The 11861-nt window shown below is 40.8% G+C and overlaps 1 protein-coding gene across 1 annotated transcript in view; it reads right to left on the bottom strand.

Moving 5' to 3' along the window:
- mao (monoamine oxidase) overlaps nt 1–8336 on the bottom strand; it is a 94330-nt gene extending 85994 nt beyond the window's left edge. Inside the window, exon 1 of the mRNA XM_048602577.1 lies at nt 8202–8336. The gene's annotated coding sequence lies outside the window, so the exon portion shown is untranslated. The remainder of the gene's footprint in view (nt 1–8201) is intronic.
- Nucleotides 8337–11861: the final 3525 nt, after the last annotated feature.

The raw sequence follows: 11861 nt of genomic DNA, 5'->3' as shown, positions 1-11861 counted from the left end.
CCATAGCTAGCAAAATGTACCTCAAAGATCTAATTATTATTCACAAAGTTTAGTGGAAAGAATTACAAATTCCAACCACCCTTGGCAGAAGAACTGCCTTTATTAAGAAAACGCTATTATTTGTGCCAATTTGACTCTGGTCTGTGCAGCTGTCTTGCTTCTCAGCCCAATCCTGTCCTGTCATTGCAGTTTAGTACTCCTGACCAGTCGCGCACTAAGAACACAGAAATTGAGGAGATCAGAAGCGTAAGATGTGCGAGTTAGTGTAACAAGAATGATGTAGGGATGATTGCTTGCAGTCAAATGAAAACACAGGAAAAACTGAACAAGTTAAAATATAAGAAGCATAATAAGAGATAATTGAGAATATAAGTACTCGCCTTCAAATACCAAAGTATGGGGCCACAGATCTGTGAATGAGTTTCTATTGAGTTCCAACTTAACTCCACCCTCCTCCATCAAAATAGATATGCAGCATTCTTGCTCAAAATTAGCAGTAACCTCTTAGAAATATTTAAAACAGGACAGTATGCCATTTTTATATATGAATCTCGTCTTTATTTTCATGAAAGGATAGAAAAGAATTGGAGAAAGTACAAAGTTTATGAATGATAGCACCAGAAGAGAGAGGTTATATCAACAGGAAAACTGCATATTAGAAAGGGAAGGTTGAGGGGTTACCTAATAAAGGCTTAACAAAGTAATGAGTTTTATAAAGTTGACATCAAGAAAATGTTTCTGCTTGAAGTCATAATAGGACGTCTAGAGGTCATAAATATAAGAGAGTCAGATTCCAAATGGCAGTTCTGGAGTAACTGTTTTATCCAGGGAATGGTTAGAATGTGTAACTGCTGCATCAACTAGCTGAGGTCAGTCACACAGATACATTTAAAGGGGGAGCTAGATGATGTAAAGTGGAGTGATGCATGAATGAACAATAAACAAGAGCAGAGATTAACTGAACCTAATGGCAAGAATTAACACCAAGGTCTTTGTGTGGTACACCATAAGAAAACCCATTAAAATTTGCACTGAACTTCTCACACCTCAACTTCATCCCTCCATTCATCCCTACTGGTATGTATGTCTGCCATATGTATGAAATAAAAGGAGAGCTTGCTTTGACAGAGACAGCAGTAGAATCAGCAACGTAGCCGATTCCTTCTGTGCTGCACTATGACAGCACATCATATTCAAGTATTTTTTGTGCAAGTGGTATGTAGCCTGCTGTGTTACAGGTTGGTGGCTCACATTCTAATGGTTACCAGCAACAGAAACAGAATAGAAACTATTTTTGGCCAAGCAATGTGAAAGGAATAAGAAAGATGAGATGAAAGCACCGGAGATGAGTCACCTCAATTTGCTGCAAAGCCTAACAAAAAAAATTCCAGAGGTTGAGGAGCCAGTTTCCCACAACCTCCACCTACCCAAGCAATGAGCAAAACTAAAAATAAAGTAGAGGCTAAACAAGGTTGCCTGCGAATTGTTATGTTTAAGCATTCTCATTATTGGTTGTATGGTTTTCATATAGAGATTGGAAAGTACAGACCCAATATTTATGAAGAGGCATAGAAAGCAGGAACACATCTGAGCCAGGAAAGCCAGAAATTCCAAGTGTTCAAGTGCCCTGTAAAGATTAACAACTAGATCCTAGTTGATTATGTTTTTTAATATGTATCCAGATTGAAAGGCTGATTGGTTATTGGGCTGGAAAACCTACAGCGGAAAGTGGGTGGAGTAGGGGAGATATTGAATGGTGGGTAAATATTGCAGGTGCTTGGGGCCCAATGGAAGGATTGTGTGAATGGGAGTATGTCAATTGCAAGGAACAACAAATTGCAGCAGAATTGCCTGAAGACCTGGGGACAACATTTTGCTACTCCTGCCCCACAAACAGGGCTGAAATAGTACTGAACTGGCATTTCCTCATTCCCTCCAGCTGCCAGATTTGCCCATCTCTGGGGAACGCAGCCACAGCCTCAGAATTTAAATGACTGTCTTAGTCTAAACAACAGAGGCTCCTAATTATAGACCTTCCTCTCTGGGGTCCTGCTCAGCCCACCCATCCTTGGCGAGCTGGCATCAGGTTTCACATTATCAATGCAATGTCCCATCAAATCCTCTCCCATCTATAGTGATAGAAATGTTCAATATTGGTATTAATTTTTCTTTTAGTTCTACTCTTTATTTATATAACATTCCACTTCTATAGGTGTAATAGTTTTACCTTTATTTAATACAGATTGTTTGACGTGTTTGAGACTTTTTTTTATTCTATTTCCCTCCCTTTTCATTTTAAAACAGATGTGAAAATACTATTTACAAAATTGTATTGTTAAAATAATGAGTCAGTCAGTGTTATTATTTTGTGCTTTGTGTGCATAGCAGTTTCTGAATGGAACCACTTGATATAATGTCAGTTTAGTGAGACTCTGGAATTTGGTTTGACAGTTGAATGTTTGATTTCTCACACACATAACCACAATCCCGCATCACATTTGTTTGCCATTCAGATGTTCCCATGGATTATAATAGTTTAGTGTGATGGAGGTGATTTAATTATTTGTACAACTGATGCAAATGTTTGGTTTCAACTTATGCGCTTTGTAAAAGAGGCCAGACTTCACTAAAACTCTCTCCTGCCATCATTGTGGTTGACAGCAGGTTAAAGCAATAAATTGATGCTGACACCTTGACTTCAGCTGAATTATCAATCGGAAATGTGACAAGTACGCAGCCAGAAGGAAAGAGTACATCTAGACATAATGTCACAAGCAAACTGGCAGAGGTTAAAACTGTGTAAGGATGGTGCCTTACACAGGAAGACTCTCTTAACAACTAAATCATGGTTCAATCACTGAAAGCAGGTGCATAATAGCCTAACTGTTGGTGCTTAACAGGGAAAGCGCAAGGCCACCTAGAAAGGGCCAAGGGCGGCTCTTTATGTTTTTTTTTGGTGCAGTCAAGTCCAGATCAGCCACTGAAGCTCATACTCATTCCCTGAACAGCAAAGTGCCTCTGAGCAGTCACAGCTCACTGGGGCTATGCAATTCAGATCCAACTCTCAAAATGATTCAAAACTGTCCATGGAGATTTCTCTGGATACCTGCAGTTAAAAGCTCTCTGATAAATTTTCAATAATTCACATAACAACACTGAATTTGGATTAGAGTCTGTAAAACAAACCTTGTGCATGAGATCAGGTCGTTGAAAAGGTTTTGTTCTGCATCAATAGAAAATCAAAGAACTGATCAAAACTGCTAAATATCTTTTCTGTTTGAACAAGGATTGATTGATCTGACCAATAGGCAAAATGTACAAAGATAGCAAGAACTGCAGATGCTGGAGTCAGAGTCAATACAGTGTGGAGCTGGAGGAACACAGCAGGTCAGGCAGCATCAGAGGAACAGGAAAGTTGACACTTCAGGTTGACATCCTTCATCAGGGCTGGGGAGGGGGAGGGCTATCTCTGAGTGACTGAAAACCCCACTGCGAAGCTTCTTCCAAGGATGCACACTTTGAAGAAGTTGTCCTCCTCCCTCTGAAAAGATCTCAGTGGATTTCCCTCCCACTGCAACCCACTGATCTCCTCCACCCTGAAGCTCCACCTTTCACCATCCCACTTACCTTCCCTCAGCTCCAACTCCCTCCCTCTATTTATTTCCAAGCTCCCTTCCCCCTCCCCAATCCTGTTGAAGGGTGTAAACCCGAAATGTCGACTTTCCTGCTCCTCTGATGCTGCCTGACCTGCTGTGTTCCTCCAGCTCCATGCTGTGTTGAAAATGCACAAAAAATTGTGACATGAACTCTGCCTCTAGCAATAGGTTTTCAAAAACAAGTTCTTTAGTCAAGTAAGTGACACATTCTCCTTTGGTATTGCGAGCAGCTGTAAGATTTGTAAGAATTTACTCCTCAACTCTAAAAGCATGATTTCTGAGACTATAGCAACTACTGGAAAATACAATCGTTATTATGTATGAACAATAGCAACTTATACACAGAAATGTGCAAACAGCAAAGCACAGAAGTATTGGTCAGGCAGTGAGAGGACTTCCCTCTACTGCATGTCAAGACAGTACCATGGAATACTGAACCTAAACTGATGGACTGAACCTTGGTTTTAAAACTCACCTGAAATAGTGCAACATGCTCCCAAGCTCTGCAAAGGGCCTTGGTTTAAGATCTTGGTTTAAGGGTAGTCGATGGCCTAGCGATTTTATTGCTGGACTGTTAATCCAGAGACTCAGGTAATGTTCTGGGGACAGGGGTTCAAATCCCGCCATGGCAGGTGATAGAATTTGAATTCAATAAAAATCTGGAATTAAGAGTCTGATGATGACCACAAATCAATTGTCAATTGTCAGGAAAAACCCATCTGGTTCACTAATGCCCTTCAGGGAAGGAAACTGCCATCCTTACCTGGTCTGGCCTACATGTGACTCCAGACCCACAGCAATGTGTTTGACTCTTAACTGCCCTCTGGGATGGGCATTAAAATGTTGGCCTAGTCAGTGGCACCCTCATTCCATGAACTTATCCAAAAGTTTATTTCTGGTCCATCAAAGTCTGTACTTTGCTGCAGTGTTATCCTGGGTTACGTGCTCAAACTTCTGCAGTGGGATTTTGTGTGGGACACTTACCAACTGCAACTTCGTAAAACAACAGGCAAGATTATAGGTAGACTCACAGTTTGCCAGGCAAAGACGATTAATGATATCCTTTACTTTGCGTAATCCATTACTGCTACAAACTCTGGCTGTATCTATTCCTGCTGCTGGTCAGCTCCATTGTATTTCAATTGGTGGGTGGCAAACTAAGAATGTAGTTAACTGTTTAATTTAGTGGTGGAAAGCATAGCCCCCAGAAGCCAGCAATGTACAGTCATAGAGTCATAAAGACATACAGCACAGAAACAGAACATTTGGTCCAGCATGTCCGTGCCGACCAGATATCCAAAATTAATCTAGTCACATTTGTCAGCATTTGGTCCATATCCCTCTAAACCCTTCCCATTCATGCGCCCATCCAGATGCCTTTTAAATATTGTAATTGTACCAGCCTCTACCACTTCCTCTGGCAGCTCATTCCATACATGCACCACCCTCTGCGTGAAAACGTTACCCCCAGGTCCCTTTTAAATCTTTCCCCTCTCACCTTAAACTTATGCCCTCTTGTTTTGGACTCCCCCACCCTGGGTAGATAAAAAAACCTTATCTATTTACCCTATCCATGCTCTTCATGATTTCATGAACCTCTATAAGGTCACCCCTCAGCCTCTGACGCTCCAGCAAAAATCGCCCCAGCCAATTCAGCCTCTCCCTCTCAAACCCTCCAACCCTGGCAACATCCTTGTAAATCTTTTCTGAATGCTTTCAAGTTTTACAACATCCTTCCTACAGCAGAGAGACAAGAATTGCACACAGTATTCACCAATGTCCTGATATCCCAGGTATTTATGTAGCATGTAAGCAAAGGAGCAATTTATTGGGGAGTTCATATTCAAAAGAACTTTGAGCATGTTAGTCTGGAGAAGCTACATACTATGAAATTGATTTCATGAAATTCTAATACAGTCTTGAATTCTGTGTACAAAAAAAAATCACTGGATAGATTTTGGTCTTCACCAAGTGGCTAGTAAACTGCACAAGTGAATCATTCAACATTCTTTTTAGAATCCATCTGTGATCAACCCCTCATTTCAGATAAAATATTTGCTGATTCTTTGGATTGTACATCCTAAAATGAAATTAAGGCTGATAACATCAGTCATTTTATAAAGAATCATTTCACAGGTGGTCACCAAGAAACTTGAAAGAAATTATGGATATAAATACAATATAGTGAATTCTGCTTACAATCATCAGGGTTGGTCATTCCTGTGTTGCCATGAAACCACTTGAATTTGCAGAAGTACTCTGAGAAACTGCCTGCCTTCCACAAATCTGAGCTCTGTGATCAGCAGGAAAGGATTGCACGAGTACTTAAAATTAAACCACTCATTTCATGCGGAGTTCCCATTTAAATTCCATTGGTCATGTTGATGGAGGAGCCTCCTGTCGAACTCTGGTGCAGGACGGCTGGCAACGAGGGATGGGCAATAAATGCTGCCTAGCCAGCAACATCCTCATCTCGTGAATGAATAAAATGAAATGCTGTAGTGAGCTCAGGGTGTTTATTCTGAATCTGATCCAGCTTGTTTCATGCTTGAGATTATTGTTTTCCCAACGTGTTCAAAATGGGTCAAACTGTTCTTGCATGTTTATGGGACAAAAAGTGTCACCCACAAATAGAAGGCAGTCACTATGCCTAAATAGATCATAATTATTTACAAGTATATGCTTCCGTTTGCTTTCCAAAATAGGATGTTGTATTTGCATAGGTTAGAATGGATCTTGCCCAATAATTTACTAAAACTTTCTAAGTTCTAATAAATATTAACAATTGGCCATTTTTATTCATAGACTTTACACTTGGCTGGCTCAATCCACAAGCACTTTAAATGCAATTATAAACTGATACCTACAATTTTCAGTAAATCTAGAAAGAACATTTTTAAAAAATATACTATCACAATAAACGTTCAGTCTCAAAATAGACAACAATGAACACTGGTTTATTAAAACAAAACATGACACGAGACCGTTCCACCCCCCCCCCCCCCCCCACTAACACCCCCAAAGCATCAGGTTTGTTGTTTCCATAGAGCACACATTCTAATTTAGCTATTAATCTCCCAATGATGTCCCTATTGTCTAGCCCATGATAAACTGGATAATTGACCTTCTTGTAATGATAGAAGTGCACCATTTATGCACCTGAGAAACCAATTTATGTAAATAAACAATCTAACTGCTGTTTTATTCACAAAACGTTGCAGTTCCAAAATAGCTAAGATTTTAGGCTCATTTTTCATCTGTAATAAAATGTGATATCTTACATATCACACACTTAGGATCAGTTTTCTGGTAGACAGGAAGATCTCCAAACACACTGCTTCACATGGACAGAAGTGTTATACAAAGAATAGTAAAGTACAGGAACATGCCCTTCAGCCACCAAGTGTGCACGGACACATGATGCCTTTCTAAATTAAAAACTTTTCGCTTCTACATAGTCTGATCCTTCTATGCCCTGTTTATTCATATATCTGTCAGGAAGCCTCTCAAACATTGCTATTGTATCTGCTTCTACCACCTCCTCTGGCAGCACATTCCAGGCACTTACCACCCTCTGTGTAAAAAAACCTGCCTCTCACAACTTCTTTAAACTTACCCCCTTTTACCTTAAACCTATGTCCCCTCATCATTGACATTTCCACCCTCGGAAAAAGACTATGACTATCCATTCGATTCATGTTTCTCATAATTTTGTAAACTTCTATCAAGTAGCCTCTCATCCTTTGATGTTCAAGTGAAAACAAACCAAGTTCGTCCAATCTCTCCTCATAGCTAATACCCTCTAAACTGGGCAACATTCTGATAAACCACTTCTGTAACCTCTCCAAAGCCTCCACATCCATCTGGTAGTGTAGCAACCAGAACTGTACACAATATTCCAAATGTGGTCAAACTACAGTTCTATATATCTGCAACATGATTTGCCAATTTTTAAACTCCATGGACTGAATGATGAAGGCTATATGCCATATGCTTTCTTGACCACCTTATCTACTTGTGTTGCCCACTCAGAACTGTGGACCTGAACACCCAGATCCCTCTATGTTAATGCTTCTAAGGGTTCTGCCATTTACGGTATATTTCCGTCCTGCATTAAATCTTCTAAAACGCATCACCTCACATTTGTCTGGAATAAATTCCATTTGCCATTTCTCTGCCCAAGTGTCCAGCCCATCTATATCCTGCTGTATCCTCTGGCAATCCTCCTCACTGATCTACAGCACCCCCATTTCTTTGAGTTGTTTGCAAACTTACTAATCAGGCCGTATACATTATCCTCCAAATCATTTTATAATTATTACAAACAACAGGGGTCTGAGCACTGATCCCTGTGAAATACAACTGGTCACAGAACTCCAGTCAGAAAAACATCCTTCAAGTGCTACTCTCTGTCTATGACGAAGCCAAGTCTGTGTCCAGCTTACCAGCTCACAGCGCATTCCATGTGACTTCACCTTTTGTATCAGCCTGTCTTGAGATTATTTGTAGGAATACGAATTAACTCAGACCCTAACATTACTTTACCTTTCTGTAATATATAAGACGTTCCACTTCGTTCACTTTGTAAGTCTCCAGGCCCAATTCCTTTGACAGGCGTAAGATTCGGTTTTGAGTTGGACCCACATAAGCTCCACCCAGATCCACATATTTTACATGGGTATTCTGGAAAAAAAAATAAGAAATACAATAAATGTTCAGCTGAAGATGCAGTGAATGTGTTCATGAGCACCACGTTGGTGTGTACGACTAAGTTACTGTTAAGCACTGAAGGCCGTTGTGAGCTAGAATTGCAATTCCCATGAAACAACCTGTCAGTGTATGAAGTAACACGTTCAGAAGCGCCAAACATGGTTATAACTTAATTTCAGTTCTGGAAGGATACACACCCAAATTATTAACTTAACCACTGCTTTTATTTAGGAATCATCAATAATTGTCAATTTGGCATCCCAATATCTGGGTACCCATGAGAGCGCCAAAGAAAGTATGAATCTGGCACCAGAATTTTGAAAGATTCACAACTTTAATCAGTAAAAATCTCCAATCACAGTAAAGCAAAATCTAGTTATACACAGTACATCTGTCGAGTCATTTCAAGACGATAACTGGGAGATACAAAGTGATTTCCAAAGATATCCAGTCAGCCAACTCAGATAATCGGTTTTCCGCATCTGAGATACGTACTAAAATCTGATATTGATGTACTCTGTAATATTGATTGTGATCAGAATGACTGCAGTACTAGATTACAATACCTCAAGACCCCAGCGCATTCTGCTGATTGATTTTTTGTTTAATTCATTTGTAAGGTAAGGGCTTTGCTGACTCTGACGGCATACATTGGCCATTCCTAATCATCCTTCAGAAGGTGGCGCTGAGCTGCCTTCTTGAACTTCTGCAGTCCATTTTGTGTGGGTACATTCACAATGCTTTTAGGCAGGGAATTCCAGAATTTTGACTAAACAACAGGGAAGGAATGGCGACATCGTTCCAAGTCTGTGCACAGACTGTTGAGGGTCACGTCAGGGTTTCAATCATTCAAGCTGCTTTGGATAATGTTAAATCCAAGTGTTGTTGAAGCTGCACATTAAGACAGGTGGACAGTATTAAGCCATCACATTCCTACCTTGTGTACTGTAGATGGTGAACAGGTACTGGGGAGTCAGGATGCAAGATACTCGCTTTAGAATTCCTAGTCTCTGACCTGTTCTTGTAGGGACAGTATTCATATGGCTTGTCCAGTTCAGTTTTTCTGGTCAACAGTTATCCCCAGAAGTGATAATGTAATTGAATGTCAAAGGGTGATGGTTAGATACTCTCTTGTTGGAGATGGTCAGTGTGTAGTATGAATCTCACTTGTCATTTATCTGCTGAAGCCTGGATATTGCTCAAGTCTTGCTGCATATTGATGTGGACTGCTTCAGTATCTGAGGATTGATGAATAGTGCTGAACGTTGTGAAGACACAGTGAAACATCCTGTCCCTGAGCTTATGATGGAATAAGGTCGGGGTTGGGGGGGGGGTTCATTGATGAAGCAACTGAAGACACTTGGACTGAGAACATTACCCTGAAGAGCTCTTGCAGAGATGTTCTTGGACTGAGATGACTGACATTTGACAACAACCACCCTTTGTGCTAGGTGTGACTAAAAGCAATAGCGTTTTCTTCCTAACCCCCATTGACTCCAGTTTATCATTGAGCTCCTTAAAGCCATACTTGGTCAAGTGTTGCCTTGATGTCAAAGGCCGTCACTCAAACCTCACCCCTGGGGTTTAGCTGTTTTGTCCAGTATTGGACCAAAGCTGTATATTTAAGGCTGAGACAGATAGATTACTGATCAGTAGAGGAAATCAAGGGTTATGGGGAAAATACAGGAATTTGGATATGAGAAATGTCAGATCAGCCATCCTATTGAATGACAGAACAGGCTGAGGGCTGAACGGCCTATTCCTGTTTCTGTTTCCTATGGTCTTATGGTCTTAATGTCCTAGAGAATGCTCAAGCATTGCAAGGCACCTTAGCAGTCTACACTCACTCTGAAACAGTCAAGGTTTACTGACAATGGAAGGGTGAAGAGGATTCCTCAAAATTCCTATTAATGGATAGGAATTCTGATTATGATGAGAAACTCTACTTGGATACGGTAAACTAACTAAAGCCTTTACAACTACCTCACCTTATGTCTGTGTGGATATTGTAAAAGGTACTTTAAAGCGGGATCACCCAAAGATATCCAGTGTGCAAAGAAAATGGAGAATGAGATATTTATTCAGTGGCAGAAAAAACTCAATGACTGCAAAAATCACACATCCTTTACACAAAGTGGGGGTTGCTTGCCAGATTACCAACAGAATTTGAAACAATTTCATCCTGAGAGTGGGTTTAAAACTGGTTATCTCAGTCTCTTCATGTTCCATGATGCATTGCTGTGTCATGGTCTCTAGGACGGCCCTCCTGGTGAGTGCTCTGATCCTCATCCTCAGAAAATTGCCGTGAATCCCCCATTTCCTCTGCAATCAGAATATTCTTCCTTTGTCAGCTCCAGTTGTGAAGGGCACAGCACACCACTATGATGCGACGTTGCCTTTCTGGACTACATGGCAAGACTACATGGAGCAGTCGAGGCATCGAGGACTCACCTTAAGGATGCTTATGCTCTGCTCCACTATGGTCTTGGTGGAAGTGTGAGCAGTGTTGTATCTTCATTCTGTGTCAGTCTGAGGGCTTCGTAAAAGGTATCATGAGTCTTGTTTTGTGGCAATACGTCTTGTCTCCCAGCAGCCATCCCTATAATGCCTGAGGACTTTGAAGACAGCAGTAATCTGAGAGTTCTTTAGTATATAGGAATCAGGATACCTTTCAGAGTATCTGGCACAGCTAACAATCACCACCCTAAACAAAGAAAAAGTTCCCTTCTACATGGCAGACCACGACCTTGCACACTTACAGTTTAGTTGTAAATGCGGCATTGCAAATGCATTGTCCCCTGGTGCTAGGTATGGAATGTGTTTGTAAAATGGAAAGCTCAGGTCCTAGTTATAAGTGCTGTTGTCTGATTACTTTGCTTAGCTGACATGACAAGGAGGCAACTGGTGCATACAACGTCATGTTGGCTGGAAACCATAATTCTTAAATGTGCTTTCTTGGACAATGAATGACCAGTTGATGAGGTGCAAATTGAATCCTGCTGAGTGGCATTACTAAACCGGTGGAGGCATGATTATTTCAATTTCCCTGAGCAGGCCTTCCAATTCCAAAACTTTTACACCGGCTCAGAAGATAAAATAGCAACATACTCTGGCCACTTTGCCTACAGCATCAGACATTGTGTATTATTTTGTGCATTTCTTGTGTATTTTTTGTACAAAAAAAAATTTGTAATATTTTTGATCCAAAACAGCAAGGTTCCAACCTTGTTTCATTGTAAGTGACCTACAGGATCCACCTACAACACGGAGTCCTGATTGTGGTAGGCCCAGATCGGGAACTCTAGGTAGCGGCAGCAGGGCATCAGTTGCTATGGTGACCGTGCCCAGAGTGGGAATTCTTGAGGATTGAGACCAAATCAATCTGTGCCGACATCCTGTTTGTCCTCCAGTATCAGTGAACCATCCCCAATTGTCAAGGTTGTATACTTTATTTATCTAACTAACTGATGTATCATGGGAGTAACAGTTTAATTG

This window comes from Rhincodon typus, chromosome 11 (genome assembly GCF_021869965.1).
Source record: "Rhincodon typus isolate 14 chromosome 11, sRhiTyp1.1, whole genome shotgun sequence".
NCBI classification, from domain to species: Eukaryota; Metazoa; Chordata; class Chondrichthyes; order Orectolobiformes; family Rhincodontidae; genus Rhincodon; species Rhincodon typus.
Note: the sequence above shows the minus strand (reverse complement) of the source record. Positions and strands in the feature narration are given on the sequence as shown.